This window comes from Mobula birostris, chromosome 14 (genome assembly GCF_030028105.1).
Source record: "Mobula birostris isolate sMobBir1 chromosome 14, sMobBir1.hap1, whole genome shotgun sequence".
Lineage (NCBI taxonomy): Eukaryota > Metazoa > Chordata > Chondrichthyes > Myliobatiformes > Myliobatidae > Mobula > Mobula birostris.
In genome coordinates this window covers 70,750,035-70,776,246 of record NC_092383.1, presented here as the reverse complement: position 1 = coordinate 70,776,246, position 26,212 = coordinate 70,750,035, and positions in this window count along the sequence as shown.

Here is a 26,212-nt window from a genome sequence, read left to right as displayed (position 1 = left end):
ATGATGTATTATCTTCATACCAGGTGCAACCTTCTGGACCTCTGTGATAACAAAACATAAAATTCAACACCATTGACCTCCAAAATCTCACCATTGTCTCTAGGCCATATTCATTATAAACATTAATCTTTATTCTATTCACCCCAACCCCTCCCTCAATTTAAAATATTATACTACATTTCAGATTGAAAATCAAATATTGCTGGCCCCATCTGTTGTGTTTCAGGGCTTCACAGAGTATTTTAATCGTATTATGAACCCAGCTGCGATGTTAAATTGCTAAGTTAGCTCAATTCTCACCACTTTTTCCACAGTTTATGCTCAGAATTAGGAAGCATTTATTGTGCACTTAAAAGTTAGCCAAAGCATCTCACGTACGAACTGGCTGTGAGAAAATGTAAACTTTCATTCTCCTGGTAAGGTCTCATAAATGGCATTGAAGGTTGTATTCAACTATCTCTTTTTCTCTGCATGGAATGCTGCTTGTACCTGTGGAAAGGGTGGGCTCAATCAGTAACATAACTTATTCAATGGTGAATCTGTGGAATTCGTTGTCGCAGGCGGGTGTGGTGGAAGAGTCATTGGGTGTACTTAAGGCAGAGATCGATAGAGTCGATTAGTCAGGGCATGAATGGATATATGTGGAAGGCAGGATATTGGGGCTGAGAAGGAAAATGAATCAGCCATGATAAAATGGTGGAGCAGACTCAATGGGCCAAATTGACCTACTTCTGCTCTTACATCTTATGGTTTTAAGGTCTTACTTCCAGGCAACTATATTAAAAAAAACTAAGAAAATGCATTGCACATTTTCTTCTCTAGTAACACTCCATTATTTGTATGTACAACACTTGACTCCTATGGCCTACCCTGTTCCAGGCTCAATCACTAGAGTCTCTCTTAGAAATCATATTTTTTTTTTGACTCAGGTGAAGTTGAGAATGCTGAGTCAATTCTGTTTATAGTCTCCTGAACATATGCATAAAACAATTTTCCTGCTTGCTGACTGAGAAGAAATAAAATTCAACTTGAGTATCTAATGAAACTCCCAATTATCTGGTTACATTATCTGAGAAAAATCTCACTTACTTCCTACTGCAAGAAAATAAGCAATGTTGCTCCAATTTGAATCTCTTGCTACAATAATCTCTGATCAAAGGTTGAAACACTACCATTAGTGACTGAGTTTTTTTAAAATGTTAATGTTAGTATTTGGCCTGTCCCAAATGATAAATGATTGAATTCTACATGTAATTAATGCATTGGAATATTTGTTAAATTTATGTTAGGGGTATTAGTAAATAGCTATATCAATCTTTGAACAACAGCAATCATCCATAGAATGAGTTGAATGAGACTGGTTTGAATTTGTTATCTTCAACTTACCTTAAGACTCCTTTAATGGTTTAGTTTTGAACTCACTGCCAGCTATAGGCTAATGCAGGAAAATAAAACTATTTAATTTTGGACTAATTTCTTCTAAAAATGTGCACTGCTGTGGCTGGAAACTAATGAAGCTGTCACATTTAGCTATGCAGCGACATGAGATCATTATCCAGTGTTACGGCAACCGTTAGATGCAGAGTTTAGGGGAAAAGACATGATTGGATATCAGTGTTGTAAAATCCCCCAGGGTGTTGACTTCAGCATACTGAATGCACTTTCCTGTCAAGGATGGCTGGGCATGAGAGGTTTTGCAAGGGAGATTTATCAGAATAGTATCAGTGATAGCTTTCAGGATATGAAAAAGACCAAAGAAGTTAGGATTTCTCTGGTCTGAGCAAAGAACATAAGAGGGATTCTAATAAGGAGACCAAAATCATGAATAATAATGGTCTCCTCTTATTTGATTAGATAGGGACAAACTTTCCTTGGTCAAATGGTCATGCCACACATACGTTATTTGGTAATGATGCAGGGGAGGAATTTATGATTTTTAAATGATAAGACTTGAGTTATTAATGACAAAAGAAGGTGAAGAATGTTCAATGGTATCTTCGAAAAGGAATAGGAAAGAAGAAATTTGCAGGGCACTGAGATCGAGGTGTGAGTGAGGGTCCAATGGGATGAGGTATACACATAATGGGTCAAATAGTCACCCTCCTTAAACCAGGTTAGGATTCTCCTCACTGCTGGCATATCAGAATAGTACATTTGTGCTGAACCAGCAACGTCAGCACCAGAAATGAGAAATGATCAGAATAGGTCTTCCTGGCTTCCAGTCAAACTAAATTCAATCAAGAGTAAAAATGTGGTTGCTGATGGTTTTGTGAGACCTTTGTCTCAAAAACTAATATGAGAGCAGTCTGTGCGACTTTCACCATATCTGGGGTTATTTGACTCAATAAGGATTGGGGAAGATATTGTGCAAACAAGCAGGGGCACTGCTTATCAGCTTTTACGGAACAAGTCTGGATGTTTTAAAGCTCACACGCTTACACTTGTACAACACAGTCAGGTATTGCTTGAGTTGTCCTAGGAATCAAGGGCTAATCCCTGGTTAGTGGTCACTGTGAAATGAGCTCTGGTTTATCTTCTCTGCTGCTTACAGAAGAGCTGCAGTCAACAGCAAACCAAACAGAGTGAGGCATTCTCTTACTGACAGGAGCAATTGCTGTCAAACAAGTGCCTGATGCTCACAGCTGCCCCCAAATGTTTTATCGACATTTTTTGTGGCAAACTCCAATTATCGCGTGTCTGAAACAACATGCCAGCCTCTGTGGGGCTTCTAGGATCTTTGCAAACAAGGAGAAAAACTGTCTTTCCAATTAAGCCCTACTGAGACAAATAGGCTACTAAATTGGAAGTGGGGATTGTGATGGGCAATTAATCCATGCCTACTAGTCTGCATTTTATTCTCCCTACAATTTCTACCACTCACCTACACATAAGGAGCAATTAATAGAAGCTAATGAACCGAGCAACATGCAGATCTTTGAGAAGTGGGAGGAAACTGGAGCACCTGGTGAAAACCCTGGCAGGCAAGGGGAACATATATAAACTCCAGACACACAGCACTGGAGATCAGGGTTGATCCCAAGTCACTGGAGCAACTCTAATGACAACACCATGAGATTGGTGCTACATTTCAGAATCAGAACCAGGTTTATTATCATCGGCACGTGACGTGAAATTTGTTAACTTAGCAGCAGCAGTACAATGCAATACATAATATAGAAGAAAAAACACAAAATAAAATAATAATAATAATAAATAAATACATTACAGTATACCTATATTGAATAGATTAAAAATTGTGCAAAAAACAGAAATGCTATATATTAAAAAAAGTGAGGTAGTGTCCAAGGGATCAATATCCATTTAGGAATCGGATGGCGGAGGGGAAGAAGCTGTTCCTGAATCACTGAGTGTGTGCCTTCAGGCTTCTATACCTCCTAGCTGATGGCAACAGTGAGAAAAGGGCATGCCCTGCGTGCTGGAGGTCCTTAATAATGGATGCTGCCTTTCTGAGACACTGCTCCTTGAAGATGTCCTGGGTACTTTGTAGGCTAGTACCCAAGATGGAGCTGACTAAATTTACAATCCTCTGCAGCTTCTTTCAGTCTGTCACTCACAATTTTGTCCCCTTGCTGATGTGTCCAGCAATGAAAGCAGGATTAAGAATTAGCTGAGAGCCAAATGGAATAATGCAGTGCTGAATCATGAACATTATGTAACCAGAAGGGGAGACAAGAATGGGTAAATTACACCATCTTAGTGGAAGTCAAAGACAATGGCTTTTGTGCTGTCATTAATGAGTAGGAAAGTTTGGATTCATCTACAGTTTAGGCTCAGAGAAGAAAGTAGATAACTGTGCTGGTTATCGAATCCGAATAGGAGATTAAGCTAGGTTGTTTGAGCAGACAAGATATCAAAGCCGGTAGAAAATTGCATCATGATTGAACAGAGAACATTGATTTTTAAAGGGAAATTGTGTGATTAATCTATTGGAGTTCTTTAGGATGTAACTAGTAACATGCAATGAATGCAATGTATAAACGAGTATGTGGATTTTTAGCTTTTCAGAAAATCCAAAACAAGAGGTTACTGAACAAGTTTAGAGCATGTAGCACTGTGAATAATTCAGAGTTGGTTATGTTACGTACCCCGTAACTGGGTTGCCAAACCAGCAGAAATGGAACACTCGTTGGAGTCTGGATTACTAGGAACTAATAAAGTTTTATTAAAGAAACACATAATACAGTACTCTAATCGTAAGGATATAAATGTAACAGGTTAGCAATGATAATACACACCTATACACCGAACTAGTGTAATAGGAATCAACCAAGCTCTATCGCAGTCTAGGGGTAAAATGATCAGTCTTGCAGTGACGCAGAGTTCATTTCAGCCTTGTGCAGTTCGCAGTAATCGCTGTTGTACCGTTGGAGGGCAGGAGATGCAATTTGGTTCAGGCAGACCTTTGATGTCTTCGCAGTTGGTTTCAGGCAGACCCTTTTTGATGTCTTCTATCCCGCTGTGGTCACTGACTGTGACCCCTCCATTCCGGATACGATTGTTCTTCCACGGTGAACCCGACACCCAGGCAAGGGTGGACACACACACCAGGTTCCCACCAATCGTGCCTTTACACCCTGTGAGCCTATGGTCGGTTCCTGTGAACCGGACCTCCAAACTCCCACCACTTGTGGGGCACACTACTCTTTCCAGAGTCTTGTTGTCTCGTGGTCTCGTGGTGTCCTGTGCCTTAGCGAACCTGTTCTTTTTATCCCCCTGCTGAGGTATCACCTGTCCATCAAACTTCAAACAGTTCAGGTTCAAAGCAACCGGTCTGTCAATATTCTGAATTGTGTTTCTTTTCCGTTAATCCCTCTCTCCTCTCTTATTAGCATTTTGAATGTTTCTCCATTGTCTCTTTTATCTCTCTCATTAGCATCAATCGTCCGATAGCTTGGTTTGGCATCACACCTCTACCCTTCAAAGGATTTTTACCAGGGTAAAAATCATGGACATGAATGCACATTATTAGATACACACTAATATACAGGGTCATCAGCTATTCGGCTAATGCAGAGAACTTTAAGTTTCGACACCTTGACAGACAGTCAGCAATCGCATTGTCCGTTCCTTTTATATGTTTTATTTTAATATCAAATTCCTGTAAGACCAGGCTCCAATTTAGTAATCTTTTGTTTTTATCCTTCATAGTGGCCAAAAACACTAATGGGTTGTGATCAGTGTAAATTATCAATGGTTTCCATGCAGGACAAATATAAATCTCAAAATGTAATGCTAGTATGATTGCCAGTAATTCCTTCTCCACGGTGGAATAATTTCTCTGATGGACATTAAATTTCTTGGAAAAATAAGCCACAGTGTGGTCAATCTCCTCTTTGTCTGTCTGTAACAGCACCGCCCCGGCTGCTTCGTCGCTAGCATCTCTTGTTAGGGAGAAGGGTTTTGAAAAGTCAGGCGCACTCAGCACAGGATGGTGACACAGAATCGCCTTCAGACTCTCGAAGGCCTGTTGATAAAGGTTGTCCCACACAAACTTCGCATTCTTTGGCAAGAGCTTAGTAAGAGGGGGGGTAATATCCGCAAAGTTTTTGCAAAACTTCAGATAGCACCCCACCATCCCCAAGAACCTTCTCAGGGCTCTCTTCTCTGTCGGGATGGGGACTTCAGAGATAGCCCGCACCTTAGCCTGCATTGGCGCCAGCTGCCCCTGTCCTACCACAAATCCCAGATAAGTGAGCTTCGCGTGGCCGAACTCACTTTTTGCCAGGTTCACTGTCAGGTTGGCTGCAGACAGCCATTTAAACAGTTCCTCTACCGCCACAATGTGCTCCTCCCACGTGTCACTCCAGACCACTAAATCGTCAATATACGCTTCTGTGTTCTTTAACCCTTTTATCACTGAATTAATTATCCTTTGGAAGGTCTCTGGGGCATTTTTCATGCCAAAAGGTAGAACATTATACTCGTATAAACCGGAGGGAGTGACAAATGCTGAGATTTCTCTAGCTCGGTCGGTTAAAGGAACACATCAGTACCCTTTTAGCAAATCGATCTTTGTGATGTGTTTAGCTCTCCCCACTTTATCGATGCAATCGTCTACCCTTGGGATGGGATACGCATCAGCTTTTGTGATGGTGTTCACTTTTCTGTAATCTGTACAGAATCATATGCTCCCATTGACTTTCGGTACAACCACACAGGGAGATGCCCATTCCGATTTGGATGGCCTAATAATATCTGCGGCTAGCATGTGTTCAATTTCTTTCTCCACTGGCTTGCCTTTCTCCAAGTTTGTCCTATAGGGGTGTTGTTTAATAGGCTGGTCTGAGGTGACAACAACATCATGCACCGTCCCTTTGCATCGCCTCAGGACATCGGTCCTGCATGCCGGTTAATTAGCTTTATCAGCGTCTCGCTCTGTTCGGGGGTTAAGTGAGAGACCTTATCAGCAAAATTGGCCAAAACAATAGAGTTCTCCAATCTGGTTGGTACCATATTTATCTTTTCAAGATGGGTTTTCCCCTTATCATTTGACACCCCAGCCTCATAAATTTTCGTGATAACACCAACTAGATCTGCTTTCTGATCGTGGCAAGCTTTTAACATGTTAATGTGTACCAATTGTGTGGGCTTATGCCCGTCCGACGTTTCAATAACGTAATTCAAACAGTCTATCTTTTTAATCACTTTGTACGGACCATGGAATCTTGCCTCGAGGGGGTTGGTTACCACTGGGAACAGAACTAAGACCCAATCGCCCACTTGAAACACTTGTTCGCGGGTATGCCTATCATACCATTGTTTCATTTTAGTTTGGGAGTGTCGTAGATTTTCTTTGGTAAGGTCACAGATCCTTTTAGGCCTCTCACAAAATTTTAAAACATGATCAATCACATTGACTTGGACTGCCGGACTGGATTATTGCTCTTTCAGTAAGGTCAGGGAGCCTCTGGGCTGATGACCGAAGACGAGCTCAAATGGGCTGAACCCCAATGACTCCTGAACCGTGTCCCTTATGGCAAATAGCAGAAGAAGCAAGGCATCATCTCAGCCCCTAGCGTTCTCTTGACAGTAAATTTTAATCATGGTCTTTAATGTTGCGTGGTATCTTTCCAACGCCCCTTGGGGCTCTGGGTGGTACGCAGAGGCCAAAATCTGCTTTGCTCCCATCTCATCCAACATTCGCTGGAAGGTGTGAGATGTGAAGACACTCCCCTGATCTGAGCCCCACCGTAGTGAAAAATTTCACAAGCGCCTTTACCACTGCGGGAGCCTTGACGCTTGCCAGGGAAACAGCCTCCGGAAACCTGGTGGCGGCGCACATCATAGTCATCACATATTCTCGCCCACTCGCAGTTCTGGGCAGGGGACTGACAAAATCCACAATTATTCGGGAAAAAGGTTCCCCGAAAGTTGGTATCGGTCGAAGGAGTGCTTTAGGCAGGACCTGATTCGGCTTTCCTACCACCTGACATAAATGACATCGCCTACAATATTCAACAATATCCTTCCTCATGTTCGGCCAGTAAAACTCTTTCATAATTCTATTGACTGTCTTCCCCACCCCAAAATGCCCACCGAGGGATATCTTGTGGGCAGGTTAAAAATCTCGTCCTTATAAATTTTTGGCACTACCACCTGGTGCACCACCCCCCATTCCTCATCTGTGGGCACGGTACTTGGTCTCCATTTCCTCATTAGTACTCCCTCCTTCACATAATAGCCCACTGACTCCCTTTTTAATTCTGCTTCGGAGAGAGCTGTCTCCGTCAAAACCATCAGCTCCTCGTCTTGTTCCTGTGCCTGTATAAATTCCTTCCTCGCTAATGATAAGTCTACCTCAACTCCCTCACTTCCTTCCGCTCCACTATGCTCCTTCTTCTCACTCCTGGTACAAGGCTGGTAAAAACGTCTCAGCTAAATCTACATTCGCTTCGGCAGCCTTTCTGGACATGCGCCGAGTCACTGCTCAAATGGGCTAAACCTGTGAGTCCATGGGCGGGGCCTCAATCCTGGCAGGCTTGCTTGTCAGCTTTACTGCTCGGTACACATCTCCACCTGCAAGGCCATTACTGAGTAAGACCTCCACATCTTCCAGCAGTAGTTCGGGCCTCACCCCTATATTGACTGGTCTGGAGACCAAGTCGCTTTTTAGGTGTATCTTGTGCAAAGGTACTGCTTCATTCCCTTTCCCAATGCCTTTTATCACACTGACCTCTCCAGTCTCGGTCTCTGAACTAAAGTCTAACACACTCCTTAAGATCAATGACTGATGAGCCCCAGTGTCTCTCCAGATCCTTACGGGAACTGGGTTTGACCCCTCCTTCACCGACACCAATCCGACCGAAATAAACTTCTTGCGCCCTTCCTGAACTCTATCAGACCTCTTCTCCCCTAGCGGTTTGTTTACCGGCTCAATACAACCAGTCCGAGTCATCGTTTTTCCTTTCCCCGTCTCCTTCTTTGGGGCAAAGCATTTGGACGCAAAGTGACCGGCTTTCCCACAATTATAGCATACGACCCCAGGAGACTTCCTACCAAACTGCTCCCTGTCTTCCTTATCCTTCTCACTAGTCCCTGGCTTACTTTCTGGCTTTTCCGGTGGACTCTCTCCGCCCTCTCGACTACCCTTCTGGTAGCTTTTACTCGGGGTAAACTTTTCTTTGTGTGTTAACGCATACTCATCCGCTAACTTAGCAGTTGCGGCTAAGGTTTCTACTTCTTTCTCATCTAGATAGGGCCTCATACCTTCAGGGACACAACCTTTAAATTGCTCAATCAGTATTAGCTGTAGCAGTCTGTCACAATCCCCATTGACCCCTTTCGAGGCGCACCAACACTCACAATACGTCTGCATCTCACGGGCAAACTCTAAATACATGCGGCCCCACTGCTTCCTCACATTCTGGAACCTTTGCCGGTATGCCTCCGGGACCAACTCATAAATCCTGAGTATAGCCTCTTTCATTACATCACACCTCTGGGCATCTTCGGCAGATAATGCCAAGTAAGTTTGCTGAGCCTTCCCTTTAAGTACGAAGCAAAACAGCCCACTTATCCCTTGGCCAGTCCTGACTTGCAGCGACTTTTTCAAAATGTAGAAAGTACTGATCAACATCGGCCTCCTCAAATGGGGGAACCAGCCTAACCTCCAGGGTCGCCCTGAACCCTCCACCTTGGTTCAGCATGTGGCCCTGCTCTAGCGTCATCCTTAACTTTTCCAGCTCAAATTCCCTTTCCTTCTGCTTCTCTCTCTCTTCACGTTCTAACTGCCTCTCTCTCTCTTCTCGTTCCAGCTGCTTTATTTTCTCTTCCCGTTCTAACTGCCTCTCTCTCTCTTCTCGTTCCAGCTGCTTTATTTTCTCTTCTTGTTCTAACTGCCTCTCTCTCTCTTCTCGTTCCAGCTGCTTTATTTTCTCTTCCCGTTCTAACTGCCTGTCTCTCTCTTCTCGTTCCAGCTGCTTTACCCAGAACTCGTGCTCGAGTCTCAACTCTTCCATCTGCAGCTGCACTGCTTCTCCACCAGGTTTGCTCATAGATACCGCCTCCAGCTCCCTTTGCGGAAACACACCTTTAGATACATAATGCTCAGTGGTAGCTCTGTGCATCTCCGTTCTCCTCATTGTCGGCTTCCCCTTAAAAAGATTCAACCGTTTGGCAACAGTGGCCAATTCTGATTTCCTGGCATCCTCTAATGCCTCCAAGGTTGGTGCCTTTAGAAATTCCTCCATCTCCATTTCTGCTGTTTGCCCTTTCTTTCTTTCAGAAATTTTAACCCAATCAATTTACCCAGTCCCAAATTTGGCATTGAAAATCCTGGATGAGATCCCCACTTATGCTATGTACCCAGTAACTGGGTTGCCAGGCCAGCAGAAATGGAACACTCATTGGAGTCTGGATTACTAGGAACTAATAAAGTTTTATTAAAGAAACTAATAATACAGTACTCTAATCGTAAAGATATAAATGTAACAGGTTAGCAATAATAATACACACCTATACACAGAACTAGGGTAATAGGAATCAACCAAGCTCTATCGCAGTCTAGGGGTAAAATGATCAGTCTTACAGTGATGCAGAGTTCATTTCAGCTTAGTGCAGTTCGCAGTAATCGCTGTTGTACCGTTGGAGAGAGAGAGAGGGAAAGAGAGGGGGGATGCAATTTGGTTCAGGCAGACCTTTGATGTCTTCGCAGTTGGTTTCAGGCAGACGCTTTTTGATGTCTTCTATCCCGCTGTGGTCACCAACTGTGACCCTTCCGTTCCGGATACAATTGTTCTTCCGTGGTGAACCCGGCACCCAGGCAAGGGCGGACACACACCGCAAGTTCCCACCGATCGTACGTTTACACCCTGTGAGCCTATGGTCGGTTCCTGCGAACCGGACCTCCAAACTCCTACCACTTGTGGGGGCACACCGCTCTTTCCAGGGTCTCGTTGTCTCATGGTCTCGTGGTGTCCCGTACCTTAGCGAACCTGCTCTTTTTATCCCCCTGCTGGGGTATCACCTGTCCATCAAACTTCAAACAGTTCAGGTTCAAAGCAACTGGTCTGACAATATTCTGAATTGTGTTTCTTTTCCTTTAATCCCTCTCTCCTCTCTTATTAGCATTTTGAATGTTTCTCCATTGTCTCTCTTATCTCTCTCATTAGCATCAGTCGTCCGATAGCTTGGTTTGGCATCACAGTTAACTGATAGAAAGTAATGAATATTTGTATTTGTCTACCTTTCAGGTTTGCAGTCTGTAATTAGTGGAGTATCACAGGAAATATTATCTGGACTTAACTCTTTCAAAGTACATTTATTGTCAAAATATGTTTAAATTATACAACCTTTAGGTTTGTTTGTTTACAGGCAGCCACAAAGCAAGGAACCTGAAAAAACCCAATTTTAAAAAGAAGACCAACACCCAATCTGTACAGAGAGAGAGAAAAAACAGTAAATCATGCAAAAAGTAAAAGGAGGCAATAGCATTCAGAATGAAGTTGAGTCCATAGACCTGGAACCAGAGGAGCTGGAGTAGGCCAATAGCCTACTATACCATACTATACTGTATCGGTGATTTGGCTGAGGATACCAGATGCCATATTTCCAAGATTATTGACAAAATCCAAATGCAAATTTTATTAAGAGCGAGGCTGCAAAGACATTTCAGGAGGATGTTCCGAAGTTGAATATGTTGGTACTAACATGACACATAAGGCACAGTGTGGGAAAATATGAAAAATGGAAAACTGAAACTCTGTATATCTTTAAAATACTGAACGATTGAATTGTAAGATACAAAGGAAACTGACTATCCTTATTCATAAGTTATTAAAAGCTAACATGCAGGTACAGCGGGTGACATAGCAAGCAAATTATATATTGACCATAAGACTATTAGACATAGGAACAGAATCAGGCCATTTATCCCATCTAGTCTGCTCCATCATTCGATTATAGCTGATTTATTTTCCCTCTCAACTTCATTCTCCCCCTGCCTTTTCTCCATGACCTTTGTTATGTTTAATAATTGCACCTATTAACTTCTGCCTTAAATATACTAATGCTTGGCCTCCACATCCATTTGCAGCAATGAATTTCACAGATACACCACCCTCTGGCTGAATAAATTACTCTTTATCTCTGTTCTAAAGGGATGTAATTATATTTTAGGGCTGTGTCTTCTAGTCCTAGACACCCCCACCATTGTAAACATCGTTTTGCATGACTGCTGTACCTAGGCCTATCAATAGTCTATAGATACCAATGAGATCCATTCTTCTAAACCTCAGGAAATACAGGCCCAGAGCCATCAAATGCTCCTAATGTGTTAACCCTTTCATTCCTGGAACCATTCTCATAAACCTCCTCTGGATCTTCTCCAATGCCAGCGTATCCTTTTTTAAATTATGGGCCCACCCCTGACTGCTCGCAATAATCCAAATGTGTTATAAAGCCTCAGTATTACAAATTTGCTTTTATATTCAAGTCCTCTTGAAATGAATACTAACATTGCATTCGCATTGCCACATACTCAACCTGCAAATTAAACTTTGGAGAATCCTGCCCAAGGACTCCCAAGTCCCTTTGCATCTCCAATTACTGAATTTGAGACTGTTTAGAAAGCACTCTATGCCTTTATTCTTTCTGCCAACGTGCATAACCATACAGTTCCCTACACCGCATTTCATCTGCCACTTCTGTGGCCATTATCCCAATCTGTCTAAGTTCTTTTGCCAATGCACTGCTTCCTCACCACAATCCGTCCTTCCACCTAGCTTCATATCATGCGCAAATTTGGCAACAAAGCCATCAATTCCATCATCTGGATCATTAACCTGTAATGTGAAAAGCAGCAGACCCAAAACTGACACCTGCAGAATACTAATAGTAACTGACCATCAACCAAACACCCTCCCACCCCCACTTCATTCCCACGCCTTGCCTTCTTCCAGTCAGTCATGCTGGTATCTTTCCTGTAATACCATGGGCTGCTTACTAGCCTCACGTGTGGTATCTTGTCAAAGGCCTTCTGAAAAACTAAGGAAACAACATCCACCGACTCTCTTTTGTCTATTCTGCCTGTTTTTTCCTCAAAGTATTGCAACAGATTTGTCAGGTAAGAATCCCCCTTAAAGAAACCATGCTGACTTTAGCCTATTTTATCACGTGCCTCCAAGTACCCCGAAATCTCAGCTTTAATAATGGACTCTAAGACCCTGACAATCACTGAAGTCAGGCTAACTGGCCTATAATGTATTGTCTTTTGCCTCCCCTCTTAAAGAGTGGAGAGACAATTGCAATTTTCCAGTTCTCTACCATTGTTGTTGACCTTTATCACTTGCGGATTTGAAGACATGATTTGACCCTACAATTCTATATAATCTCGGCGCGTCTTTGTCTACAATGCTGTGTGCAGTTTTGGTCTACCTACCTAAAGAAGGATGTAGCTGCTCTTGAGGGAGTGCAGTGAAGGTTGGCTGACTGATTTCTGATCTGTGGCTCAATTTTAGACTAATGCTAATTTTGAGTATGCTAGGCTTCTATTCTCAATAGTTTAGAAGAACAAGGAACATAGAAACATAGAAAACCTACAGCACAATACAGGCCCTTCAGCCTACAAGGCTGTGCCGAACGTATCCTTACCTTAGAACTACTTAGGCTTACCCATAGCCCTCTATTTTTCTAAGCTCCATGTACATATCCAGGAGTCTCTTAAGAAACCCTATCGTTTCCACCTCCAATAACCGCTGCCAGCAGCCCATTCACACTCACCACTCTCTCCATAAAAAACTTACCCCTGACATCTCCTCTGTACCTACTTCCAAGCACGTTAAAACTATGCCCTCTTGTGCTAGCCATTTCAGCCCTGGGAGAAAAAGCCTCTGACTATCCGCATGATAAATGCCTCTCATTATCTTGTACACTTCTATCAGGTCACCTCTCATTCTCCACTGCTCCAAGGAGAAAAGGCCGAGTACACTCAATCTATTCTCATAAGGCATGCTCCCCAATCTAGGCAACATCCTTGTAAATCAACTCTGCACCCTTTCTATGGTTTCCACATCCTTCCTGTAGTGAGGTGACCAGAACTGAGCACAGTACTCCAAGTGGGGTCTGACCAGGGTCCCATATAGCTGCAACATTACCTCTTGGCTCTTAAACTCAATCCCATGGTTGATGAAGGCCAATGCACCGTATTCCTTCTTAAACAGAGTCAACCTGCGTAGCAGCTTTGTGTGTCCTATGGACTCGGACCCCAAGATCCCTCAGATCCTCCACACTGCCAAGTGTCTTACCATTAATGCTATATTTTGCCATCATATTTGACCTACCAAAATGAACCACATCACACTTATCTGGGTTGAACTCCATCTGCCACTTCTCAACCCAGTTTTGCATCCTATCAATGTCCCGCTGTTAACTCTGACAGACCTCCACACTATCCACAACACCCCCAACCTTTGTGTCATCAGCAAATTTACTAACCCATCCCTCCACTTCATCATCGAGGTCATCTATCAAAATCATAAAGAGTAGGGGGTCCCAGAACAGAGCCCTGAGGCACACCACTGGTCACTGACCTCCATGCAGAATATGACCTGTCTACAGCCACTCTTTGCTTTCTGTGGGACCTCATGAAGATATACAAAGTAGTAGAGCAATATAGATGCAGGAAACATGCTTCCCTAGATAAAGGAGTCTAAAATTTGAGAACCTATTTTAAAAATAAAGTGCAAGTCATTTTTTTACTGAAGTGAAGATGTGCACCCATGGAATTCTCTTCCCAAGAGAGCTGAGGAACTTTAAATATTGAGTTCATCCAGCACTGAGATCAATAGATTTCCAAATATTAGATTTCAAGAATATAAGGATGAAATAATGGTGTTGGAGTAAAAGATTTACAAAGATCTTATTGAATACTGGAGAAGACTCAAGGGGGTTGAACAGCTTTGTCCTGCTCCTGTCTCCAATGCGCTCCTTCATGCTCATAGAGAAGCTATTATTCATGTTAATGCATAAGGTGTAAATGGACACAATTGGGAATAGAAGAAGGATGGAAAATGAATGTGTCCCAGATAACTGCAAAGTCAAAGTCTTGTTTATTGTCATATATCTTACTTACGGCACCATTATAGTATCCGATGCACAACATTCATAGGAAAATCATAGGTCAGCTCAAAGAATTGTTGAAGGTGTGTTCACTAATATGTAATAGGTAGAAATAGAAACAAGCAAGAGGTAGATACAGAAGTGGATGGATTAATTGTGATTTTCATGTATTGGGAAAGACAAATTAACATCAGTATAACCTTATGGGTTGTACACTCAGTGGTCACTTTATTAGGTACTCCTTTACACCTGCTCATTAATATAAGTAGCTATTTTGCCAGTCATGGCAGGAACTCAATGCGTAAAAGCACACAGACATGCTCAAGCAATTCAGTTGTTCAGACTTGAAGAAATGTGATCCAAATTATTTTGAGAGTGGTAAGATTGTTGGTGCCAGACGGGGTGGTTTGAGTTTCTCAGAAACTGATGAACTCCTGGGGCCTTCATGCAAAACAGCCTCTAGAGTTTACAAAGAATGGTGCCAAGAACAAAAAAAAAATCCAGTAAATGGCAGGTCTGTGGGTGAAAATGCCTTGTTAATGAGAGAGGTCAGGGGAGAATGGTCAGGCTGGTTCAAGCTGACAGGAAGGCGACAGTAACTCAAGTGACCATGAATTACAACAGTAGTGTGCAGAAGAGCATCTCTGAATGGACAACATGCCAAACCTTGAAGTTCATGGGCTATAGCAGCAGAAGACCATGAGCATACACACAGTGGCCACTTTATTAGGTACACGATAAATAACCTGGCCACTGAGTGAATTTGAGGACAGTTGCTATTCTTTTCCCAGTAACGTAAATAAAGAAGAAATTTGTCAAAGGAATTAAAATAATGATAGACAGCAAGGTGTTGTTGGAGATAGGTGTTGATGAGAAAGGTTGGAAAGGATTAAAAAATACCGAGTGTAACCTTTATGAAGAAAATGACAAGAGGATCTGTTTTTTCAAAGACAGAAGTGCCTGATGAAAATGACAAGAGCGCTGATAATATTAGAAGGCATTTGGTTGCAGAAATGTTTGCTGGAAGATTTGATTTTGAAAGGGTCAAGTAAGTGATAACTTAGAGGGAACGAACACAGCAATATAAAATGAAAATCTTAGCAAGTTGTGGGTAGGATTGAAATGACAAGTAAAAACTGAGCTATGGATACAAAAAAAAATCATAAACTCTTCATACATAGCACTGGAGGGGAAGAGTGGATCTGAGTTCAAGTTGTTTAAGGGTTCAAGGATTTAGTTGCTTAAAATAAGAAATTCTTACTCTTTTTTCTTTTATATTCATGTACGGATTTACATCAATTTCCTTCACTTCCAGTGTTCATTGTCCAAAATAATTTCAATGACAACTGGTTCGACCACCTTAAAGGTAAACTAGAAATCCCTTATTCCAATGAATGTTGGTGAATCCTCTTTACTTCTGTACTCAGATAAAATCTGTTGATATCACTATTCAGACAAATGTAAAAGTGCTTAAATTTTGTTCTGAAATATTGAGTTGTGTGGAGTCTCTACAAACAGTGAGTCATTGATAGCTATACTGGCTATACTAGGTGAAATGAGATGAAAAAAAATATACATTATAAGTATTCAATCATAATTTCTTTGTAGAGCTTTCTGGATTTTAGGACATCTGTTTAGGCATCCATGAACTAATTTATGTGCGACTACCAAAATCAGAAGCAAAATATGAAACTGCCTTCACAATTAATAAACAAATTACTAATTTTGTTGTGCTTACTTTTTCATTTCATGTCACACAATTTTTGTAAACTTTGGCAGGTTATTATGAGATTAAGGTGATTACCTTAAAGTGGCAATTGTGAATTTTTTCCCTCAGATTTCCTAAGAGCAGATTTGATCAATATTGAGAACAAGGAAAATTATGTTCTGTGAGTTTTAGAAGAGTATCTTGCATCTCATGTTTATCAGATATGAGCAATTCTTTCTATCTTTGATAAAAAGAAGAAAAAACACTTCAAGATTAGTCAGCATCACAGTACAATTATATGATGACTATAAGGGAAAAATATGCCCCATTGCTTCACAAAGGCATAATCAACGTGAATCCAAGTGAATGTTATATCAGTGAAGAAGATATTAGGAAAATATAGGCTTGCTGAAAGAAATGGTTTTGTGGGAGGATCTTAAAGCTGGAATGGGCAAAGAAGCCCATTAGAGAATGAATTGTAGAATTTTTTTCAAATATTGGTCAGTGAAAATATTAGGATGAAAAACTCAAACAAGGATTAATTTCAGTACTGACAGAGAAAAATGGATAGAGAAGCAGTTAATGTTTCAGGATTGTATCTGTCATCAGAGACAAACAGTTGGTCTAGATTGCAAAGAAAGTAAGGGAATGCAATGGATGAAACAAGGGCAATTTCTTTGACAATATTAATTCATGTAGTCATTAATGTCCAATTTAGGCTCGTTTGTCTGTATAATATGTTGCTAATGTGGTAAGGTCTGTTTAACGTTGTGTATTCTGGCTTGTTCTGACATGATGTCTAGAGAGGTGATGAACTTAGACAAGAAGAAAAGTACGTAATGCTTCAGAAGGCAGGATAAAACGAAGCATATAAGGAGTATAAAGGATCCAGAAAAGAATTAAAGAAAGGGATTAGAAAAGCCAGAGGGGCCATGAAAAGTCCTTGGCAAGTAGGGTTAAAGTGAATCCCAAGGCATTTTATACAGTATATACATCAAAAGCAAGAGGATAACTTGAGAGAGGGTAGGGCCATTCAAGAATGTAGGTGGGAACATTTGCTTAGATACGGAGAATGTGAGTGAGGTACTGAATGAGTATTCTGCTTCAGTATTTACCAAGGAAAAGGATATAGAGGACGAGGAGATCAATGTTGAGTGTATAAATACATAAGGGTATTTAGAGTTCAAGGAGGAGGATGTGTTGGGTTTCCTAATGAGTATTAAGGTGGTTGTTCCTATGGACTGTTGGGATTTACCCTAGGTTATTGAAGGAGGCAAGAGATGAGATTGCTGCGGCCTTGACCGGTATCCTCCTGTCCTCTCTAGGCACAGGCAAGGTCCTGGAGGACTGATGAGTGGATAATGTTGTGCCTCTAAGAAGGGAACAAGGGAAAATCCTGGGAACTATAGATCAGTGAGTCTCTCATGCTGGAGAAACTTTTCAGGGATAGAATATATGAGCATTTGGAAACTTATGGCCTAATTAGAGAGAGCCAGCATGGCTTTGTGCGGGAAGGTTGTGTCTTACCAATTTGATTGGATTTTTTGACAAGGTGATAAGAGATTTTAATGAAGGTAGGGCACTGGATGTTTTCTACATGGATTTTAGAAAGGTGCTTGATGAACTCCCTCATAGGAATCTAATCCAGAAGATTAAGATGCATGAGGTCCATGGCAAATTGGCTGCTTGGATTCAGAAATGACTTGCGCATTGAAGACTGAAGGCAGTGGTTGAAGTAACTTATTTGAGTTAAAGGTCCATAATTAGTGGTGCTCCACAGATATCTGTGCTGGGACCTCTGCTATTTGTGATGTATGGATGACCTGGATGAAAATGTAGATAGGTGGGTGAGTAAGTTTGCGGATGGTACCAAGATTGATGGAGCTATAGATTGTGTAGAAGACTGGCAAAGCATACAGTGTGATATGGATCAGTTACTGAGTTGCTCCAACATTTTTCATGTGTGCGCAAAATTTCCAGCATCTAATGAATCTCTTATGAATTTGCTGGAGGAACTTCATCCTGAAACATTGACAGTTCCTTTCCACCCACAGATGCTGCTCAACTCATTGAGTTTCTTCGGCAGATAGTTTGTTACACCAGATTCAAAAATATACATTTGCATTCTGTTGTGTCTTGTTGCTGGAGCTAATACTTGGGCCCACACAAAAGCCCAGAGCTATTGTGTACTTTTGATCTGAAGAAACTGAGCCAAGATGAAGATAAACTCAATCCGGTGAATTAATGTGGAAGGAGATAAATTTAGTTGCAAGATGATGGAATTCAAGTCATCCCAAACTTCCCAATATTTAATGGAGGCCATCTTGCTAACTTCAAGAATAGATGTTAGACCAGCATATAGAAACACCACTGCATAACTTAGAAAATGTATTTGACTTCTGCATTATACTGTACAATTGGCAAAGAGGAATGAGCATGTGTTTCGTGATCCGCAGTGTGGCCAGTGACTTCAGCAATCTAAGAGGTGAGTTTTTTTTTAAGAGTAGCCCCCACATTTAGATCTGCTTAGGCCAATGATCACAGGATCACTGAATATGAAAGGACACGGTGGAGATCTGAACTGATAGATATAAAAGTGTGGTGTTTGTGTATTTGTGTAAGGTGCCAGCTGCCAGACAGCACTGGGTAGTTGGTCGAGACAGAATCACCAGTAGAGAGAGGTGGTTACAGACTATTCAGAGTGCCAGAGGGTGCATGCTTACTTGTTGAATAGACAACGGTTAAGTGTAGCATGGTTACTGAGAAAACCCAGGCAGTGTGGGAGGTACCATTCAGGACACAAGAGGGTGCATGTATACTCGTTCAGGGAATTGTTTGTGTGTGTCTGACTGTGAGTGTGAAAACCTGACAATCAGAGCCTAAGATGGTGATAGTGCAGAAATATTTAACTTTCTACATAAAAAGGATACAGCAATATCCTGGGTGCAGCTATGAAGAGGAGAGAACTCATAGAGTATATATTTCATAAACCTGAGAAAGCTGAACAGGGATTGGACAAAGATGGGTAAGTTAAGACCTGGAGCCCAGAGGAACGTTTGTAGTGGTGGAATAGCCAAAGAGGAAGGGAGATAAAGCAGCAGTCATGTATATTTAGTTCAAGTTTTATTATCATTCAACCATACATGAATACCCATGAATACAGCCAAACAAAACAGCCTTCCTCTGGGGCCAAGGGGCAAAACACATCAACAGTTATACACAGCACAAGGCACATATCGCACATATAAGGTAGCAAGTAAACACACAGTCACACACAAAAAATACAGCCCAAGTCCTTGAGTGACATGTCCTGAAAATTAATGGTGCTTTGGTGTTATCGGCAAGAAAAAACAGTTCTCAGCAGTCCAGAGATGAATGTACCTATGCACACACACACTATCCAGCTTGTCCTTCCACAAATTGAACACTGGGGGGCAGCACTGATGGGATGGCCAGCCCCCAACCATGCTACACGGCCTCTGGCATCTCCTCTCCTAAACTGCCGCAACAGGCAAACCCACGGCTTGAGGCTTAGTCCTCACTACAACCAAGGCAATGCAGCTCCCCCGCCGTCTGTAATCCCCATTAAACAAGGGAAAGTGACTTGCAGCATTTTACAATACCAATATGCAAGAGAGAACTAAGTGTCAGGAATCCTATAGTCTGGAAGTTGTAGAGTCACAGAGGAAAGGGATGAATGCAGGGAACGGCGTAACCTTTTACAAGTAGAGCGGGACAGATTGAAGGAACAGTTAGAAAGAGAGAGCGAGAAAAAGAGGGAAAGAGAGAGAGAGAGAGAGAGAGAGAGAGAGAGAGAGAGAGAGAGAGAGAGAGAGAAGATTTGGGGATAGCAGTGGGCTCAACCTACTCTGCAATAATATCATGGGCTGTGAAGATGCAGAGAACTTGATCTGTGTGCCAACAACCAGGACACCCAGCAAGGGAGTGCCAGAACGGATGTAGAAAGGTGAAGGATATGATTCATTACAGTTGTGGCTTCTCAGGCCATGGTTGGAGGCAGTATCCTGAAAAGAGAGGGAGGCATGAGAATCACTCACCAAAACAGGCAGAAACCATGGCGGTGCCCTCTCTGTCCGATCTGACTGCAGACTAGATCGTAGAGCTGGTGAGGACAGCATGCAGGTCAGGCAAACAGCAGGTGATAGCCCCCATGGCGAGCACTGGTGTCCCATGGATATACACAACAGCATTATTAGGGGGCCAGTATTGCGATGTGGACACAGGGGCATCAGTACCATTAACAGATCTAACCCATGCCCATGACTGGAGAGGCAATTAATATGACAAGTGCAGGAGGTGAAACAATGAGTGTAGAGAGAAGTCAGCCCCGGGTACTTGAGACTGAGCGAGTGCAACTTTTTTCAGATTTCTGGGTGTGACCAAACAATAAGGTTACTGTCCTAGGGATAGACACATTGAGTGTGATTCTAGATTCGGGAAACAGAGAAATAACATGGACAAGACAGGCAAGCAAATGTGTGATCCCCAGAGCAGACATTATGGCCCATGGAGAGACAGCAGCCCCATGCAGGGACAGGACACAGGACATTGCTTTTGAATCATGTCAGGAGGTCAGAAGGGTAGGGGCACAATGTCACTAAGAGCTGTTAGAAACAGCACAGCTACCTGCAGAGGTCGCAGAGGGAGAGAAACGAGCAGAAATGGAATGAGTGTGCAGATCACAGGGCAAAGAGTGCAACAGATAAAGATGAGACAACAGGATTGCAAGCCTGGAGGAAGAAATTACTGGAGCCAATTTAGTAAGCTCACACGGAGATCTGTGAAACCAGGCTAACACATTGAGGGACAGAGCAAAACAGCAGCAACATGTTGTTGATCAGAGAGAGCCTGAGGGAGAGAAGACAGTCTGCCCACAGCCAGGTGACCAAATTATAGTAAGAGAATTGCCTGAAACGGCAAGGTTCACTCCCAGGTGGATAGGACTACGGGTGTTACTCCAGGCAAATAACACTAGTGTTTGTGCACAGACCCGGTGTGGTAGCCAGTGGAAATACTGGACTCAGGCTAAACCAGATGATTCACTTTCTTGTCTCCCTCGCAGACAGAACAGGGGATCAAGTCCACCCAGTATCAGTGTCGTTACAGAGAATCTAAATGACGCACACCAGCCTGCTGTGTCACAGCTGACCACACCTGACAAAAGTAGACCCACAGATGAAAGAGAGCGGAAATGCAAATGCAGAAGTCAGAGGGAGCGCGTGTCAGTGAACTGTGAATTAAGTTTAAAGTATAACGGTAACTATACTTTGTAATGAAGGCTGGTTTCTGGAGGTGGATGATTAGTTGATCAGAATAGAACGATATTGGGAAAATAGATGGGAAGGGATCAAAATTAAGGCAAACATAAAGTTCCACAACCTCAATGATAAAGAGAGAAGAAATCACACACAGCGTCGGAAGGCAGCCACCCCAGCTGTATGGGGAATGAACACAAATAAGCTGGGCTCTTTCTATGGTAGGGCCAGCAATTGAAAGGACAGTCCAGGAGGAGGTGCCACTGTGCCAAGGCCCTTGCAGATATTTAAGCGGAGAGCAGAGACCACTCCAAACCCTCCTGCAGGTTGATCAAAAAGACCAGTTGTCAAGATCATTCTGTTAATCTTAGATCGTGGCCTGGAATTTGAACAAGTTTACCTTGCTGCGACCGTGCGTCCAGCATAACTATTGATAGTTTTAGCAAGAGACTGAAGGGGTGATGAGGATGTGATTAATTTCTGGAACTTTCTATCGCCATCTCTGTACAGTCTTGTTAGATAACTTAGATGTAGGTACACATAGGTTAGTAATTGGAGAACAGATCCACAGTGAAGGGCATTCTTCGCTACCCCACTTAATCCAATCCACTTTAAAGTTTGGCCTTCCTGGGACAGATTTCTGTCCAGTAGCCAAGATAATAGTATGTTAGGAGTATTCTGGAGTTTCTTGCATACAGCAGATATTAATTCAAACAAGAACCAGACCTTAGTTATATAAATGTAAATAAATTCAGGAAGCTTACAATTAGCCTCCAGTTCTTTTGTAAATTGCAGTTAAAAGTACAGACTGTTCCACAGACTAAGAGACTGCATATGCAAGAGCCAAATACTAAATCAATAGGATTTTGTTAACTGGATTGCATCAAACCAAGATGTAGGTACAGAACAGGGGAATTCTGATGCCTGTCCAACTAACCCAGGTACAAGGATGGATTGCTCTAAGCACCAAGCCGAATTGGAGAGATCACAAATGGCTTCTTTGGCAGTGAAATCCTGGTCCGAAGCAAGACATTGGGTAGTGTGTTCAAGGCCTGGAGCGATTCGACACGGCGAGGCCTGGGTCCTAATACAATCTGCTGTTGGACAATCTAAATGTCGGCCCATATAGACTGGAAAGGCAGGGTGTTGAGAGTCGGGCGAGATTAGATTGCTCTGGGTGCCGAGCTAATTTGGAGAGGTCGAGAACAGCTCCTTTAGCAGCAAGATCTAGGCCCAGACGGATTCACTGACGTTGGGGCTGGGTCCTAATGCAAAATTCAGACAATGTAAATGTTGGCCCAGATAGTCTGGGGGCTTCTCTCTCCGTGACATTATGGCTGTGAGACTGCCCCCAGTTGCTGTGTTTCATGTCGACAAACTTTATGACAATTTGCCCCACTAATATGATGAATTGAATACTGAGACTTTGGGCCTACTCTAGGCCACTCTGGGGATTTGGATCTATGGAGACTGCCTATAAGCAAAAAAGTCTCAAGGTTGTATCATTTTTACACGCTTTGATAATAAATGCACTTTGAACTTTGAACTTTGAATCTAAGCACTATGGCTAAATTATTTGCACCATTGTGAGTCAAGTGCCAGCTGGCACACCAGGCTGATGTTGCCTCTTAGCATGCGAAACATGTATAGGTACAGTTTAGGCAATCATATACCTGGTTTTGTGTACCATATTTGTTTACACTGAAACAGCCCTGACAACATTAATTTTGGGTATCTGGCTCTCTGTCATCAAAAGGCTTTAGAATATTTGTGATAATTAATTTCTCTCAAAGACATTTGGACCTTCAGAGATGTCTTAACAATTACAATCTGCATCCACTATGTATCTCAAAGGAACCATTTGTCAACCCAAAGAATTGAAGTAACCCATGCGAATGTAACTATTGCAATTGGATTGAATCACTCACTGTTACCTTTGATCTTAAGGATATAAAAATGTGACGTACTTTTAACTACCAAGTGTCTCCATGAGAAAGCCTGCTTGTTGTGCTGAATAAAGACTTCTTTATCACCAGCTGAGATGTTCATCAAGGTCGTGGTTCCGTCTTAGTTGATTTTTAGGTTTGTAGTGATGGTTTTGGGGGCAGGGGAGTTAAGGGGCAGGTTAGGGTTTAGGGACAGAGATGAGGGAAGTTAGAGTGCTCTGTGGTAGAAGGCCAGTGATCCCTGCTATGTTGAGTAGGTCCAAAATATAAAGCTGATCAAAATTAGAACAAGGGAGCCCAAGAGATGCATGACTCAGTTTTGTTTTTACTTTAAAGGAGGCATGACTTATGATGTGATGACGTGATAACATATGCCATTCACGTACTTTTACATATAACCTGTCGTGAATTAAGTGAACAACAAAGAATACTTAATCAAACAATCCCGTATATTTACAATATTACTCAAATATTATTGAAATATAAATATACAACACTCCTCCCTAGTTAGCTATGAACTCCAACTCAGTACAGAATGCATCTCAACTCAAATATGTATATCTCTCTAGTCATCTTATATATACTGAACAGTATACTATATAATACAACAACTATGTAGACTTCCACAGTGTAGTAAATTTTAAATTATTCCTTTCAGGCGTAATGATTTAATTGCTGTGGAAGATATCTTCCTCTTATGGTATAATATCTTTCCTGACAAGTGGGATCACTCTGCTCGACAGGTGAGACTTGTGGCTGTGAAACAATCTCAGTTTCTGAGGCCTCCTCTGTGGGAGTTGTTGGAGTTGTCTCTGGGACTGAAGAAGGTGGTTCAGACAGCTCTGGACACCTTTCTCCAAGATGCTCCATCAGCATTTCCATGTTTAGTTGTCCTCTTGGTTCTGATCTTGTAATTGTGTTCTCCAAGAAACAGAGTCCAGTTTGTGCTGTTAGTGGACCACTCTTCTGTGGATTGACAATGGATACCAGTGGCTGATGATCAGTAACGAGGGTAAACTCCCTCCAATACAAGTACTGGTTGGAGCGTTTTACAACCCAAACTAGACTCAAGGACTCTCTGTCAATCTGAGTGTAATTTTTCTCTGCAGTGGTAAGGGAAATTAATGCAAAGGCTATGGGGCATTTGCATCCATCACCCGTAACATCTGACATGATTGCACCAATACCATAAGGCGAGGCACCACAAGCAAGCTTCACTGAACGATGTGGATCATAATGTGTGAGTACAGTGTCTGGTATCTCCATTTCTTTTACTTTTTGGAAAGCCACCTCACACTGCTTTGTCCATTGCCATTTCTTCCTGAACAGTGGTAATGTGTTCAAGGAGTGAAGCATAGTTGAAAAAACTCACACTTCTTGTATCATGCTCTGAGCCCATAATCTTCTAGTCTTTTTAACACTGTCCTGAGATTTTGGATATGGCCCTTATCATCCTTACTGATAACAATGATGCCATCCAGATAACACTGAGAGCCTGACAGCCTTGCAACACTTGGTCAATAGCTTTCTGCCAGAGTGCAGTTGCAGATGCTTCCCCAAAAATTAGCGATAAAGCTCTTTTGGAGTGTTTGTGATAAGAAACACTTTACACTCCTTTTCAATTTCCAGGATGGAGTAGGCCTCAGCTAAGTCCATTTTACTGAGGTGTTTCCCTCCAGAAAGGATGTAAAGATATCTTCTATCCTGTGCAGAGGAAATTGATTTACTTTCAGGACAGGGTTGATGGTGACCTTAAAATCAGTATAGATCCTGACAAACCTCTTCTTCTTAGCTACTGAAACTAATGGCATTGCCTATGGGCTACACTCAGCCTTGGAAAGAATTCCTTCATCTTCCATGCAATCTAGCTCACTGGCTATTTTATAATAGATAGTGTAAGAAACCAGGCTGGTTTTGCATAACTTGTATGTGGCATTTTCATTTAATACTGTTCTATACTTGATATGTTTGAGTTTTCAATACCATCCTTAAATACTACTGTGGCATCATCCAGTACCTTTATTAATTCACTTTTAGTTGACTCTATAGCAGGGAATGTGGCATGCAAATGGTGGATGGATTTCCAATCAAGTTGTAGTTGTCTCAGCCAATCACATCCCCACAACGTTGGCCCTGATGATTTTACCAGTTACAAGTCAATTATGTGCCTTGTTGGTCATTGTGTTTCATTGCTACGAATATTGTTCCCGCAGGAGTTATCTCCTCTCGGGGCACATATGTCTAAGGATAAATTAGCTCGTTATTATTCTCATATAAATCCTATATGTGATAGATGTCACTCTGAGAGAGCTTCTTTAACTCATATGTTTTGGTAACATCCTCTTTTAAAAAAATACTGAAAAGATATCTTTGATATTATTTCAACTGTTTTGAGTATTGATTTACAACCCCACTCTATTACTGCAATTTTTGGTTTACTCATGATAGAATCAAATCTTTTGACATCTTCAGCTTATCAGATGATTGCATTTCTTGCACTAATGGCCAGAAGATCCATTTTGCTGAATTGGAAAGAGATCAATCTCCCCACCACATTTCATTGGGTCTCTCAAACTATGTTGTATTTAAACTTAGAAAAAAAATAGAAGTGTTATTTATGATCCCTCTATTAAATTTGAAAAGACTTGGACATTTATTCAATATTTCCATATGATGTAATTTGATCTTTTCCGAACCTATTTTAT